This window comes from Pelobates fuscus, chromosome 9 (genome assembly GCF_036172605.1).
Source record: "Pelobates fuscus isolate aPelFus1 chromosome 9, aPelFus1.pri, whole genome shotgun sequence".
Lineage (NCBI taxonomy): Eukaryota > Metazoa > Chordata > Amphibia > Anura > Pelobatidae > Pelobates > Pelobates fuscus.
In genome coordinates, this window is record NC_086325.1 from 44,512,296 (window position 1) to 44,527,065 (window position 14,770).

Below are 14,770 nucleotides of genomic sequence, written 5' to 3' on the forward strand. Positions count from 1 at the left end.
ACAAATTCTTTGGAAATCATGCTATTTCTTTCTCATCAACTTATGCAAATCATTGGAATTGCCACTTATGCCAAAAAGAGAGAGCTCTGAAAGTGTGTTTCTAACAAAAGGCAGTTTTCTCTCTCAAATTGTTTCACAAGTTTGAAAAAAATGAAGCATCTGCATTAACTCCTAAAGGTGTCCATGTTTTCTGCCAAGTGACCTCATGGAAGAGGAGGATTCTGTTTTGGCTTGTCCTTCCACGTTGTTGTCAAGTTTGAAGAATTGAAACATCTGCATTCCCTTCTAACAGTAGATTTCCTCTATTTGACTGAGCGGACAAATTCGGCTCTGCTCATTTCTGGGGAATCGAAAATCAAGATGTTGTTTTGCAAAGCTTTGCCTTTCTTCCATCGTTACTTAATCCATCTTTTAAAATTGCTGTCACTGCTTGAAAGAGTGTGCAGTAAGTGGTGCCTCTTTCGGACAAAGGGAGGTTTCTCCAATTTTTTTCACAAGTTGAATCGCTTCTGCAATTTGTCATGCTATGTTTTTTCTTTTTCCCAGATACGCTGCCACACACACTCAAAATTGAGACCGCGTGGCCTAATGGATAAGGTGTCTGACTTCGAATCAGAAGATTGAGGGTTCGAGTCCCTTCGTGGTCGATGTTTATGAAGCTTCAAACACCAATGCAGAAGCCTGTCATGTTCTTCTGAAAAGGGGCAAGTTTCTTTGTTACTTTTAATGATAAAAATTGGTGCGTTTAACTAAATCAAACAACCCTATGATGGAAAATTACTACAAATATAAGATAAAGGACAGTTTCCTTCAAATCTTTTAAAGCAAACCTTTACAAAAAATTCATCAGAAACAGAGGGATATATTTGAAGAAGTTTCCTGGTGGAAACACTGCTTTTAGCCATTGTTAGAGAAATGAAAACAGACAAATTCTTTGGAAATCATGCTATTTCTTTCTCATCAACTTATGCAAATCATTGGAATTGCCACTTATGCCAAAAAGAGAGAGCTCTGAAAGTGTGTTTCTAACAAAAGGCAGTTTTCTCTCTCAAATTGTTTCACAAGTTTGAAAAAAATGAAGCATCTGCATTAACTCCTAAAGGTGTCCATGTTTTCTGCCAAGTGACCTCATGGAAGAGGAGGATTCTGTTTTGGCTTGTCCTTCCACGTTGTTGTCAAGTTTGAAGAATTGAAACATCTGCATTCCCTTCTAACAGTAGATTTCCTCTATTTGACTGAGCGGACAAATTCGGCTCTGCTCATTTCTGGGGAATCGAAAATCAAGATGTTGTTTTGCAAAGCTTTGCCTTTCTTCCATCGTTACTTAATCCATCTTTTAAAATTGCTGTCACTGCTTGAAAGAGTGTGCAGTAAGTGGTGCCTCTTTCGGACAAAGGGAGGTTTCTCCAATTTTTTTCACAAGTTGAATCGCTGCTGCAATTTGTCATGCTATGTTTTTTCTTTTTCCGTGATACGCTGCCACACACACTGAAAATTGAGACCGCGTGGCCTAATGGATAAGGCGTCTGACTTCGAATCAGAAGATTGAGGGTTCGAGTCCCTTCGTGGTCGATGTTTGTGAAGCTTCAAACACCAATGCAGAAGCCTGGCATGTCATGTTCTTCTGAAAAGGGGCAAGTTTCTTTGTTACTTTTAATGAGAAAAATTGGTGCGTTTAACTAAATCAAACAACCCTATGATGGAAAATTACTACAAATATAAGATAAAGGACAGTTTCCTTCAAATCTTTTAAAGCAAACCTTTAAAAAAAAGTCATCAGAAACAGAGGGATATATTTGAAGAAGTTACCTGGTGGAAACACTGTTTTTAGCCATTGTTAGAGAAATGAAAACAGACAAATTCTTTGGAAATCATGCTATTTCTTTCTCATCAACTTATGCAAATCATTGGAATTGCCACTTATGCCAAAAAGAGAGAGCTCTGAAAGTGTGTTTCTAACAAAAGGCAGTTTTCTCTCTCAAATTGTTTCACAAGTTTGAAAAAAATGAAGCATCTGCATTAACTCCTAAAGGTGTCCATGTTTTCTGCCAAGTGACCTCATGGAAGAGGAGGATTCTGTTTTGGCTTGTCCTTCCACGTTGTTGTCAAGTTTGAAGAATTGAAACATCTGCATTCCCTTCTAACAGTAGATTTCCTCTATTTGACTGAGCGGACAAATTCGGCTCTGCTCATTTCTGGGGAATCGAAAATCAAGATGTTGTTTTGCAAAGCTTTGCCTTTCTTCCATCGTTACTTAATCCATCTTTTAAAATTGCTGTCACTGCTTGAAAGAGTGTGCAGTAAGTGGTGCCTCTTTCGGACAAAGGGAGGTTTCTCCAATTTTTTTCACAAGTTGAATCGCTTCTGCAATTTGTCATGCTATGTTTTTTCTTTTTCCCAGATACGCTGCCACACACACTCAAAATTGAGACCGCGTGGCCTAATGGATAAGGTGTCTGACTTCGAATCAGAAGATTGAGGGTTCGAGTCCCTTTGTGGTCGATGTTTATGAAGCTTCAAACACCAATGCAGAAGCCTGTCATGTTCTTCTGAAAAGGGGCAAGTTTCTTTGTTACTTTTAATGATAAAAATTGGTGCGTTTAACTAAATCAAACAACCCTATGATGGAAAATTACTACAAATATAAGATAAAGGACAGTTTCCTTCAAATCTTTTAAAGCAAACCTTTAAAAAAAAGTCATCAGAAACAGAGGGATATATTTGAAGAAGTTACCTGGTGGAAACACTGTTTTTAGCCATTGTTAGAGAAATGAAAACAGACAAATTCTTTGGAAATCATGCTATTTCTTTCTCATCAACTTATGCAAATCATTGGAATTGCCACTTATGCCAAAAAGAGAGAGCTCTGAAAGTGTGTTTCTAAAAAAAGGCAGTTTTCTCTCTCAAATTGTTTCACAAGTTTGAAAAAAATGAAGCATCTGCATTAACTCCTAAAGGTGTCCATGTTTTCTGCCAAGTGACCTCATGGAAGAGGAGGATTCTGTTTTGGCTTGTCCTTCCACGTTGTTGTCAAGTTTGAAGAATTGAAACATCTGCATTCCCTTCTAACAGTAGATTTCCTCTATTTGACTGAGCTGACAAATTCGGCTCTGCTCATTTCTGGGGAATCAAAAATCAAGATGTTGTTTTGCAAAGCTTTGCCTTTCTTCCATCGTTACTTAATCCATCTTTTAAAATTGCTGTCACTGCTTGAAAGAGTGTGCAGTAAGTGGTGCCTCTTTCGGACAAAGGGAGGTTTCTCCAATTTTTTTCACAAGTTGAATCGCTTCTGCAATTTGTCATGCTATGTTTTTTCTTTTTCCCAGATACGCTGCTACACGCACTCAAAATTGAAACCGCGTGGTCTAATGGATAAGGCGTCTGACTTCGAATCAGAAGATTGAGGGTTCGAGTCCCTTCGTGGTCGATGTTTATGAAGCTTCAAACACCAATGCAGAAGCCTGGCATGTCATGTTCTTCTGAAAAGGGACAAGTTTCTTTGTTACTTTTAATGAGAAAAATTGGTGCGTTTAACTAAATCAAACAACCCTATGATGGAAAATTACTACAAATATAAGATAAAGGACAGTTTCCTTCAAATCTTTTAAAGCAAACCTTTACAAAAAATTCATCAGAAACAGAGGGATATATTTGAAGAAGTTTCCTGGTGGAAACACTGCTTTTAGCCATTGTTAGAGAAATGAATACAGACAAATTCTTTGGAAATCATGCTATTTCTTTCTCATCAACTTATGCAAATCATTGGAATTGCCACTTATGCCAAAAAGAGAGAGCTCTGAAAGTGTGTTTCTAACAAAAGGCAGTTTTCTCTCTCAAATTGTTTCACAAGTTTGAAAAAAATGAAGCATCTGCATTAACTCCTAAAGGTGTCCATGTTTTCTGCCAAGTGACCTCATGGAAGAGGAGGATTCTGTTTTGGCTTGTCCTTCCACGTTGTTGTCAAGTTTGAAGAATTGAAACATCTGCATTCCCTTCTAACAGTAGATTTCCTCTATTTGACTGAGCGGACAAATTCGGCTCTGCTCATTTCTGGGGAATCGAAAATCAAGATGTTGTTTTGCAAAGCTTTGCCTTTCTTCCATCGTTACTTAATCCATCTTTTAAAATTGCTGTCACTGCTTGAAAGAGTGTGCAGTAAGTGGTGCCTCTTTCGGACAAAGGGAGGTTTCTCCAATTTTTTTCACAAGTTGAATCGCTGCTGCAATTTGTCATGCTATGTTTTTTCTTTTTCCGTGATACGCTGCCACACACACTGAAAATTGAGACCGCGTGGCCTAATGGATAAGGCGTCTGACTTCGAATCAGAAGATTGAGGGTTCGAGTCCCTTCGTGGTCGATGTTTGTGAAGCTTCAAACACCAATGCAGAAGCCTGGCATGTCATGTTCTTCTGAAAAGGGGCAAGTTTCATTGTTAATTTTAATGAGAAAAATTGGTGCGTTTAACTAAATCAAACAACCCTATGATGGAAAATTACTACAAATATAAGATAAAGGACAGTTTCCTTCAAATATTTTAAAGCAAACCTTTAAAAAAAAGTCATCAGAAACAGAGGGATATATTTGAAGAAGTTACCTGGTGGAAACACTGTTTTTAGCCATTGTTAGAGAAATGAAAACAGACAAATTCTTTGGAAATCATGCTATTTCTTTCTCATCAACTTATGCAAATCATTGGAATTGCCACTTATGCCAAAAAGAGAGAGCTCTGAAAGTGTGTTTCTAACAAAAGGCAGTTTTCTCTCTCAAATTGTTTCACAAGTTTGAAAAAAATGAAGCATCTGCATTAACTCCTAAAGGTGTCCATGTTTTCTGCCAAGTGACCTCATGGAAGAGGAGGATTCTGTTTTGGCTTGTCCTTCCACGTTGTTGTCAAGTTTGAAGAATTGAAACATCTGCATTCCCTTCTAACAGTAGATTTCCTCTATTTGACTGAGCGGACAAATTCGGCTCTGCTCATTTCTGGGGAATCGAAAATCAAGATGTTGTTTTGCAAAGCTTTGCCTTTCTTCCATCGTTACTTAATCCATCTTTTAAAATTGCTGTCACTGCTTGAAAGAGTGTGCAGTAAGTGGTGCCTCTTTCGGACAAAGGGAGGTTTCTCCAATTTTTTTCACAAGTTGAATCGCTTCTGCAATTTGTCATGCTATGTTTTTTCTTTTTCCCAGATACGCTGCCACACACACTCAAAATTGAGACCGCGTGGCCTAATGGATAAGGTGTCTGACTTCGAATCAGAAGATTGAGGGTTCGAGTCCCTTCGTGGTCGATGTTTATGAAGCTTCAAACACCAATGCAGAAGCCTGTCATGTTCTTCTGAAAAGGGGCAAGTTTCTTTGTTACTTTTAATGATAAAAATTGGTGCGTTTAACTAAATCAAACAACCCTATGATGGAAAATTACTACAAATATAAGATAAAGGACAGTTTCCTTCAAATCTTTTAAAGCAAACCTTTACAAAAAATTCATCAGAAACAGAGGGATATATTTGAAGAAGTTTCCTGGTGGAAACACTGCTTTTAGCCATTGTTAGAGAAATGAAAACAGACAAATTCTTTGGAAATCATGCTATTTCTTTCTCATCAACTTATGCAAATCATTGGAATTGCCACTTATGCCAAAAAGAGAGAGCTCTGAAAGTGTGTTTCTAACAAAAGGCAGTTTTCTCTCTCAAATTGTTTCACAAGTTTGAAAAAAATGAAGCATCTGCATTAACTCCTAAAGGTGTCCATGTTTTCTGCCAAGTGACCTCATGGAAGAGGAGGATTCTGTTTTGGCTTGTCCTTCCACGTTGTTGTCAAGTTTGAAGAATTGAAACATCTGCATTCCCTTCTAACAGTAGATTTCCTCTATTTGACTGAGCGGACAAATTCGGCTCTGCTCATTTCTGGGGAATCGAAAATCAAGATGTTGTTTTGCAAAGCTTTGCCTTTCTTCCATCGTTACTTAATCCATCTTTTAAAATTGCTGTCACTGCTTGAAAGAGTGTGCAGTAAGTGGTGCCTCTTTCGGACAAAGGGAGGTTTCTCCAATTTTTTTCACAAGTTGAATCGCTTCTGCAATTTGTCATGCTATGTTTTTTCTTTTTCCGTGATACGCTGCCACACACACTGAAAATTGAGACCGCGTGGCCTAATGGATAAGGCGTCTGACTTCGAATCAGAAGATTGAGGGTTCGAGTCCCTTCGTGGTTGATGTTTGTGAAGCTTCAAACACCAATGCAGAAGCCTGGCATGTCATGTTCTTCTGAAAAGGGGCAAGTTTCATTGTTACTTTTAATGAGAAAAATTGGTGCGTTTAACTAAATCAAACAACCCTATGATGGAAAATTACTACAAATATAAGATAAAGGACAGTTTCCTTCAAATCTTTTAAAGCAAACCTTTACAAAAAATTCATCAGAAACAGAGGGATATATTTGAAGAAGTTTCCTGGTGGAAACACTGCTTTTAGCCATTGTTAGAGAAATGAAAACAGACAAATTCTTTGGAAATCATGCTATTTCTTTCTCATCAACTTATGCAAATCATTGGAATTGCCACTTATGCCAAAAAGAGAGAGCTCTGAAAGTGTGTTTCTAACAAAAGGCAGTTTTCTCTCTCAAATTGTTTCACAAGTTTGAAAAAAATGAAGCATCTGCATTAACTCCTAAAGGTGTCCATGTTTTCTGCCAAGTGACCTCATGGAAGAGGAGGATTCTGTTTTGGCTTGTCCTTCCACGTTGTTGTCAAGTTTGAAGAATTGAAACATCTGCATTCCCTTCTAACAGTAGATTTCCTCTATTTGACTGAGCGGACAAATTCGGCTCTGCTCATTTCTGGGGAATCGAAAATCAAGATGTTGTTTTGCAAAGCTTTGCCTTTCTTCCATCGTTACTTAATCCATCTTTTAAAATTGCTGTCACTGCTTGAAAGAGTGTGCAGTAAGTGGTGCCTCTTTCGGACAAAGGGAGGTTTCTCCAATTTTTTTCACAAGTTGAATCGCTTCTGCAATTTGTCATGCTATGTTTTTTCTTTTTCCGTGATACGCTGCCACACACACTGAAAATTGAGACCGCGTGGCCTAATGGATAAAGCGTCTGACTTCGAATCAGAAGATTGAGGGTTCGAGTCCCTTTGTGGTTGATGTTTGTGAAGCTTCAAACACCAATGCAGAAGCCTGGCATGTCATGTTCTTCTGAAAAGGGGCAAGTTTCTTTGTTACTTTTAATGAGAAAAATTGGTGCGTTTAACTAAATCAAACAACCCTATGATGGAAAATTACTACAAATATAAGATAAAGGACAGTTTCCTTCAAATCTTTTAAAGCAAACCTTTAAAAAAAATTCATCAGAAACAGAGGGATATATTTGAAGAAGTTACCTGGTGGAAACACTGTTTTTAGCCATTGTTAGAGAAATGAAAACAGACAAATTCTTTGGAAATCATGCTATTTCTTTCTCATCAACTTATGCAAATCATTGGAATTGCCACTTATGCCAAAAAGAGAGAGCTCTGAAAGTGTGTTTCTAACAAAAGGCAGTTTTCTCTTTCAAATTGTTTCACAAGTTTGAAAAAAATGAAGCATCTGCATTAACTCCTAAAGGTGTCCATGTTTTCTGCCAAGTGACCTCATGGAAGAGGAGGATTCTGTTTTGGCTTGTCCTTCCACGTTGTTGTCAAGTTTGAAGAATTGAAACATCTGCATTCCCTTCTAACAGTAGATTTCCTCTATTTGACTGAGCTGACAAATTCGGCTCTGCTCATTTCTGGGGAATCGAAAATCAAGATGTTGTTTTGCAAAGCTTTGCCTTTCTTCCATCGTTACTTAATCCATCTTTTAAAATTGCTGTCACTGCTTGAAAGAGTGTGCAGTAAGTGGTGCCTCTTTCGGACAAAGGGAGGTTTCTCCAATTTTTTTCACAAGTTGAATCGCTTCTGCAATTTGTCATGCTATGTTTTTTCTTTTTCCCTGATACGCTGCCACACACACTCAAAATTGAGACCGCGTGGCCTAATGGATAAGGCGTCTGACTTCGAATCAGAAGATTGAGGGTTCGAGTCCCTTCGTGGTTGATGTTTGTGAAGCTTCAAACACCAATGCAGAAGCCTGGCATGTCATGTTCTTCTGAAAAGGGGCAAGTTTCTTTGTTACTTTTAATGAGAAAAATTGGTGCGTTTAACTAAATCAAACAACCCTATGATGGAAAATTACTACAAATATAAGATAAAGGACAGTTTCCTTCAAATCTTTTAAAGCAAACCTTTAAAAAAAATTCATCAGAAACAGAGGGATATATTTGAAGAAGTTACCTGGTGGAAACACTGTTTTTAGCCATTGTTAGAGAAATGAAAACAGACAAATTCTTTGGAAATCATGCTTTTTCTTTCTCATCAACTTATGCAAATCATTGGAATTGCCACTTATGCCAAAAAGAGAGAGCTCTGAAAGTGTGTTTCTAACAAAAGGCAGTTTTCTCTCTCAAATTGTTTCACAAGTTTGAAAAAAATGAAGCATCTGCATTAACTCCTAAAGGTGTCCATGTTTTCTGCCAAGTGACCTCATGGAAGAGGAGGATTCTGTTTTGGCTTGTCCTTCCACGTTGTTGTCAAGTTTGAAGAATTGAAACATCTGCATTCCCTTCTAACAGTAGATTTCCTCTATTTGACTGAGCTGACAAATTCGGCTCTGCTCATTTCTGGGGAATCGAAAATCAAGATGTTGTTTTGCAAAGCTTTGCCTTTCTTCCATCGTTACTTAATCCATCTTTTAAAATTGCTGTCACTGCTTGAAAGAGTGTGCAGTAAGTGGTGCCTCTTTCGGACAAAGGGAGGTTTCTCCAATTTTTTTCACAAGTTGAATCGCTTCTGCAATTTGTCATGCTATGTTTTTTCTTTTTCCCAGATACGCTGCCACACACACTCAAAATTGAGACCGCGTGGCCTAATGGATAAGGCGTCTGACTTCGAATCAGAAGATTGAGGGTTCGAGTCCCTTCGTGGTCGATGTTTATGAAGCTTCAAACACCAATGCAGAAGCCTGGCATGTCATGTTCTTCTGAAAAGGGACAAGTTTCTTTGTTACTTTTAATGAGAAAAATTGGTGCGTTTAACTAAATCAAACAACCCTATGATGGAAAATTACTACAAATATAAGATAAAGGACAGTTTCCTTCAAATCTTTTAAAGCAAACCTTTACAAAAAATTTATCAGAAACAGAGGGATATATTTGAAGAAGTTTCCTGGTGGAAACACTGCTTTTAGCCATTGTTAGAGAAATGAAAACAGAAAAATTATTTGGAAATCATGCTATTTCTTTCTCATCAACTTATGCAAATCATTGGAATTGCCACTTATGCCAAAAAGAGAGAGCTCTGAAAGTGTGTTTCTAACAAAAGGCAGTTTTCTCTCTCAAATTGTTTCACAAGTTTGAAAAAAATGAAGCATCTGCATTAACTCCTAAAGGTGTCCATGTTTTCTGCCAAGTGACCTCATGGAAGAGGAGGATTCTGTTTTGGCTTGTCCTTCCACGTTGTTGTCAAGTTTGAAGAATTGAAACATCTGCATTCCCTTCTAACAGTAGATTTCCTCTATTTGACTGAGGGGACAAATTCGGCTCTGCTCATTTCTGGGGAATCGAAAATCAAGATGTTGTTTTGCAAAGCTTTGCCTTTCTTCCATCGTTACTTAATCCATCTTTTAAAATTGCTGTCACTGCTTGAAAGAGTGTGCAGTAAGTGGTGCCTCTTTCGGACAAAGGGAGGTTTCTCCAATTTTTTTCACAAGTTGAATCGCTTCTGCAATTTGTCATGCTATGTTTTTTCTTTTTCCCTGATACGCTGCCACGCACACTCAAAATTGAGACCGCGTGGCCTAATGGATAAGGCGTCTGACTTCGAATCAGAAGATTGAGGGTTCGAGTCCCTTCGTGGTTGTTGTTTGTGAAGCTTCAAACACCAATGCAGAAGCCTGGCATGTCATGTTCTTCTGAAAAGGGGCAAGTTTCTTTGTTACTTTTAATGAGAAAAATTGGTGCGTTTAACTAAATCAAACAACCCTATGATGGAAAATTACTACAAATATAAGATAAAGGACAGTTTCCTTCAAATCTTTTAAAGCAAACCTTTAAAAAAAAGTCATCAGAAACAGAGGGATATATTTGAAGAAGTTACCTGGTGGAAACACTGTTTTTAGCCATTGTTAGAGAAATGAAAACAGACAAATTCTTTGGAAATCATGCTATTTCTTTCTCATCAACTTATGCAAATCATTGGAATTGCCACTTATGCCAAAAAGAGAGAGCTCTGAAAGTGTGTTTCTAACAAAAGGCAGTTTTCTCTCTCAAATTGTTTCACAAGTTTGAAAAAAATGAAGCATCTGCATTAACTCCTAAAGGTGTCCATGTTTTCTGCCAAGTGACCTCATGGAAGAGGAGGATTCTGTTTTGGCTTGTCCTTCCACGTTGTTGTCAAGTTTGAAGAATTGAAACATCTGCATTCCCTTCTAACAGTAGATTTCCTCTATTTGACTGAGCGGACAAATTCGGCTCTGCTCATTTCTGGGGAATCGAAAATCAAGATGTTGTTTTGCAAAGCTTTGCCTTTCTTCCATCGTTACTTAATCCATCTTTTAAAATTGCTGTCACTGCTTGAAAGAGTGTGCAGTAAGTGGTGCCTCTTTCGGACAAAGGGAGGTTTCTCCAATTTTTTTCACAAGTTGAATCGCTTCTGCAATTTGTCATGCTATGTTTTTTCTTTTTTCCAGATACGCTGCCACACACACTCAAAATTTAGACCGCGTGGCCTAATGGATAAGGCGTCTGACTTCGAATCAGAAGATTGAGGGTTCGAGTCCCTTCGTGGTCGATGTTTATGAAGCTTCAAACACCAATGCAGAAGCCTGGCATGTCATGTTCTTCTGAAAAGGGACAAGTTTCTTTGTTACTTTTAATGAGAAAAATTGGTGCGTTTAACTAAATCAAACAACCCTATGATGGAAAATTACTACAAATATAAGATAAAGGACAGTTTCCTTCAAATCTTTTAAAGCAAACCTTTAAATAAAAGTCATCAGAAACAGAGGGATATATTTGAAGAAGTTTCCTGGTGGAAACACTGCTTTTAGCCATTGTTAGAGAAATGAAAACAGAAAAATTCTTTGGAAATCATGCTATTTCTTTCTCATCAACTTATGCAAATCATTGGAATTGCCACTTATGCCAAAAAGAGAGAGCTCTGAAAGTGTGTTTCTAACAAAAGGCAGTTTTCTCTCTCAAATTGTTTCACAAGTTTGAAAAAAATGAAGCATCTGCATTAACTCCTAAAGGTGTCCATGTTTTCTGCCAAGTGACCTCATGGAAGAGGAGGATTCTGTTTTGGCTTGTCCTTCCACGTTGTTGTCGTCAAGTTTGAAGAATTGAAACATCTGCATTCCCTTCTAACAGTAGATTTCCTCTATTTGACTGAGGGGACAAATTCGGCTCTGCTCATTTCTGGGGAATCGAAAATCAAGATGTTGTTTTGCAAAGCTTTGCCTTTCTTCCATCGTTACTTAATCCATCTTTTAAAATTGCTGTCACTGCTTGAAAGAGTGTGCAGTAAGTGGTGCCTCTTTCGGACAAAGGGAGGTCTCTCCAATTTTTTTCACAAGTTGAATCGCTTCTGCAATTTGTCATGCTATGTTTTTTCTTTTTCCCTGATACGCTGCCACACACACTCAAAATTGAGACCGCGTGGCCTAATGGATAAGGCGTCTGACTTCGCATCAGAAGATTGAGGGTTCGAGTCCCTTCGTGGTTGATGTTTGTGAAGCTTCAAACACCAATGCAGAAGCCTGGCATGTCATGTTCATCTGAAAAGGGGCAAGTTTCTTTGTTACTTTTAATGATAAAAATTGGTGCGTTTAACTAAATCAAACAACCTTATGATGGAAAATTACTACAAATATAAGATAAAGGACAGTTTCCTTCAAATCTTTTAAAGCAAACCTTTAAAAAAAAGTCATCAGAAACAGAGGGATATATTTGAAGAAGTTACCTGGTGGAAACACTGCTTTTAGCCATTGTTAGAGAAATGAAAACAGAAAAATTCTTTGGAAATCATGCTATTTCTTTCTCATCAACTTATGCAAATCATTGTAATTGCCACTTATGCCAAAAAGAGAGAGCTCTGAAAGTGTGTTTCTAACAAAAGGCAGTTTTCTCTCTCAAATTGTTTCACAAGTTTGAAAAAAATGAAGCATCTGCATTAACTCCTAAAGGTGTCCATGTTTTCTGCCAAGTGACCTCATGGAAGAGGAGGATTCTGTTTTGGCTTGTCCTTCCACGTTGTTGTCAAGTTTGAAGAATTGAAACATCTGCATTCCCTTCTAACAGTAGATTTCCTCTATTTGACTGAGCTGACAAATTCGGCTCTGCTCATTTCTGGGGAATCGAAAATCAAGATGTTGTTTTGCAAAGCTTTGCCTTTCTTCCATCGTTACTTAATCCATCTTTTAAAATTGCTGTCACTGCTTGAAAGAGTGTGCAGTAAGTGGTGCCTCTTTCGGACAAAGGGAGGTTTCTCCAATTTTTTTCACAAGTTGAATCGCTTCTGCAATTTGTCATGCTATGTTTTTTCTTTTTCCCAGATGCGCTGCCACACAAACTCAAAATTGAGACCGCGTGGCCTAATGGATAAGGCGTCTGACTTCGAATCAGAAGATTGAGGGTTCGAGTCCCTTCGTGGTCGATGTTTATGAAGCTTCAAACACCAATGCAGAAACCTGTCATGTTCTTCTGAAAAGGGACAAGTTTCTTTGTTACTTTTAATGAGAAAAATTGGTTCGTTTAATTAAATGAAACAACCCTATGATGGAAAATTACTACAAATATAAGATAAAGGACAGTTTCCTTCAAATCTTATAAAGCAAACCTTTAAAAAAAAAATAATCAGAAACAGAGGGATATATTTGAAGAAGTTTCCTGGTGGAAACACTGCTTTTAGCCATTGTTAGAGAAATGAAAACAGAAAAATTCTTTGGAAATTATGCTATTTCTTTCTCATCAACTTATGCAAATCATTGGAATTGCCACTTATGCCAAAAAGAGAGAGCTCTGAAAGTGTGTTTCTAACAAAAGGCAGTTTTCTCTCTCAAATTGTTTCAGAAGTTTGAAAAAAATGAAGCATCTGCATTAACTCCTAAAGGTGTCCATGTTTTCTGCCAAGTGACCTCATGGAAGAGGAGGATTCTGTTTTGGCTTGTCCTTCCACGTTGTTGTCAAGTTTGAAGAATTGAAACATCTGCATTCCCTTCTAACAGTAGATTTCCTCTATTTGACTGAGCGGACAAATTCGGCTCTGCTCATTTCTGGGGAATCGAAAATCAAGATGTTGTTTTGCAAAGCTTTGCCTTTCTTCCATCGTTACTTAATCCATCTTTTAAAATTGCTGTCACTGCTTGAAAGAGTGTTCAGTAAGTGGTGCCTCTTTCGGACAAAGGGAGGTTTCTCCAATTTTTTTCACAAGTTGAATCGCTTCTGCAATTTGTCATGCTATGTTTTTCTCTTTTTCCCTGATACGCTGCCACACACACTCAAAATTGAGACCGCGTAGCCTAATGGATAAGGTGTCTGACTTCGAATCAGAAGATTGAGGGTTTGAGTCCCTTCGTGGTCGATGTTTGTGAAGCTTCAAACACCAATGCAGAAGCCTGGCATGTCATGTTCTTCTGAAAAGGGGCAAGTTTCTTTGTTACTTTTAATGAGAAAAATTGGTGCGTTTAACTAAATCAAACAACCCTATGATGGAAAATTACTACAAATATAAGATAAAGGACAGTTTCCTTCAAATCTTTTAAAGCAAACCTTTAAAAAAAAGTCATCAGAAAAAAAGGGATATATTTGAAGAAGTTACCTGGTGGAAACACTGTTTTTAGCCATTGTTAGAGAAATGAAAACAGACAAATTCTTTGGAAATCATGCTATTTCTTTCTCATCAACTTATGCAAATCATTGGAATTGCCACTTATGCCAAAAAGAGAGAGCTCTGAAAGTGTGTTTCTAACAAAAGGCAGTTTTCTCTCTCAAATTGTTTCACAAGTTTGAAAAAAATTAAGCATCTGCATTAACTCCTAAAGGTGTCCATGTTTTCTGCCAAGTGACCTCATGGAAGAGGAGGATTCTGTTTTGGCTTGTCTTTCCACGTTGTTGTCAAGTTTGAAGAATTGAAACATCTGCATTCCCTTCTAACAGTAGATTTCCTCTATTTGACTGAGCGGACAAATTCGGCTCTGCTCATTTCTGGGGAATCGAAAATCAAGATGTTGTTTTGCAAAGCTTTGCCTTTCTTCCATCGTTACTTAATCCATCTTTTAAAATTGCTGTCACTGCTTGAAAGAGTGTGCAGTAAGTGGTGCCTCTTTCGGACAAAGGGAGGTTTCTCCAATTTTTTTCACAAGTTGAATCGCTTCTGCAATTTGTCATGCTATGTTTTTTCTTTTTCCCAGATACGCTGCCACACACACTCAAAATTGAGACCGCGTGGCCTAATGGATAAGGCGTCTGACTTCGAATCAGAAGATTGAGGGTTCGAGTCCCTTCGTGGTCGATGTTTATGAAGCTTCAAACACCAATGCAGAAGCCTGGCATGTCATGTTCTTCTGAAAAGGGACAAGTTTCTTTGTTACTTTTAATGAGAAAAATTGGTGCGTTTGACTAAATCAAACAACCCTATGATGGAAAATTACTACAAATATAAGATAAAGGACAGTTTCCTTCATATCTTTTAAAGCAAAC

At 37.8% G+C, this 14,770-nt stretch overlaps 12 non-coding genes across 12 annotated transcripts; all 12 read left to right on the top strand.

Annotated features, from left to right (window-relative positions):
• The first annotated feature begins 574 nt into the window (after positions 1 to 574).
• On the top strand, positions 575 to 647 carry TRNAR-UCG (transfer RNA arginine (anticodon UCG)). Its single transcript has one exon. It is a non-coding gene; the product is annotated as a tRNA-Arg (tRNA).
• An 852-nt stretch (positions 648 to 1,499) lies between these two features.
• Positions 1,500 to 1,572, top strand: TRNAR-UCG (transfer RNA arginine (anticodon UCG)). The gene has a single exon. It is a non-coding gene; the product is annotated as a tRNA-Arg (tRNA).
• An 857-nt stretch (positions 1,573 to 2,429) lies between these two features.
• TRNAR-UCG (transfer RNA arginine (anticodon UCG)) lies at positions 2,430 to 2,502 on the top strand. Its single transcript has one exon. It is a non-coding gene; the product is annotated as a tRNA-Arg (tRNA).
• A 1,782-nt stretch (positions 2,503 to 4,284) lies between these two features.
• On the top strand, positions 4,285 to 4,357 carry TRNAR-UCG (transfer RNA arginine (anticodon UCG)). Its single transcript has one exon. It is a non-coding gene; the product is annotated as a tRNA-Arg (tRNA).
• Positions 4,358 to 5,214: 857 nt separating this feature from the next.
• On the top strand, positions 5,215 to 5,287 carry TRNAR-UCG (transfer RNA arginine (anticodon UCG)). The gene has a single exon. It is a non-coding gene; the product is annotated as a tRNA-Arg (tRNA).
• An 852-nt stretch (positions 5,288 to 6,139) lies between these two features.
• Positions 6,140 to 6,212, top strand: TRNAR-UCG (transfer RNA arginine (anticodon UCG)). Its single transcript has one exon. It is a non-coding gene; the product is annotated as a tRNA-Arg (tRNA).
• A 1,787-nt stretch (positions 6,213 to 7,999) lies between these two features.
• Positions 8,000 to 8,072, top strand: TRNAR-UCG (transfer RNA arginine (anticodon UCG)). The gene has a single exon. It is a non-coding gene; the product is annotated as a tRNA-Arg (tRNA).
• An 857-nt stretch (positions 8,073 to 8,929) lies between these two features.
• TRNAR-UCG (transfer RNA arginine (anticodon UCG)) lies at positions 8,930 to 9,002 on the top strand. The gene has a single exon. It is a non-coding gene; the product is annotated as a tRNA-Arg (tRNA).
• Positions 9,003 to 9,859: 857 nt separating this feature from the next.
• On the top strand, positions 9,860 to 9,932 carry TRNAR-UCG (transfer RNA arginine (anticodon UCG)). The gene has a single exon. It is a non-coding gene; the product is annotated as a tRNA-Arg (tRNA).
• An 857-nt stretch (positions 9,933 to 10,789) lies between these two features.
• TRNAR-UCG (transfer RNA arginine (anticodon UCG)) lies at positions 10,790 to 10,862 on the top strand. The gene has a single exon. It is a non-coding gene; the product is annotated as a tRNA-Arg (tRNA).
• Positions 10,863 to 12,652: 1,790 nt separating this feature from the next.
• Positions 12,653 to 12,725, top strand: TRNAR-UCG (transfer RNA arginine (anticodon UCG)). Its single transcript has one exon. It is a non-coding gene; the product is annotated as a tRNA-Arg (tRNA).
• A 1,784-nt stretch (positions 12,726 to 14,509) lies between these two features.
• TRNAR-UCG (transfer RNA arginine (anticodon UCG)) lies at positions 14,510 to 14,582 on the top strand. The gene has a single exon. It is a non-coding gene; the product is annotated as a tRNA-Arg (tRNA).
• The last annotated feature ends 188 nt before the right edge of the window (positions 14,583 to 14,770 follow it).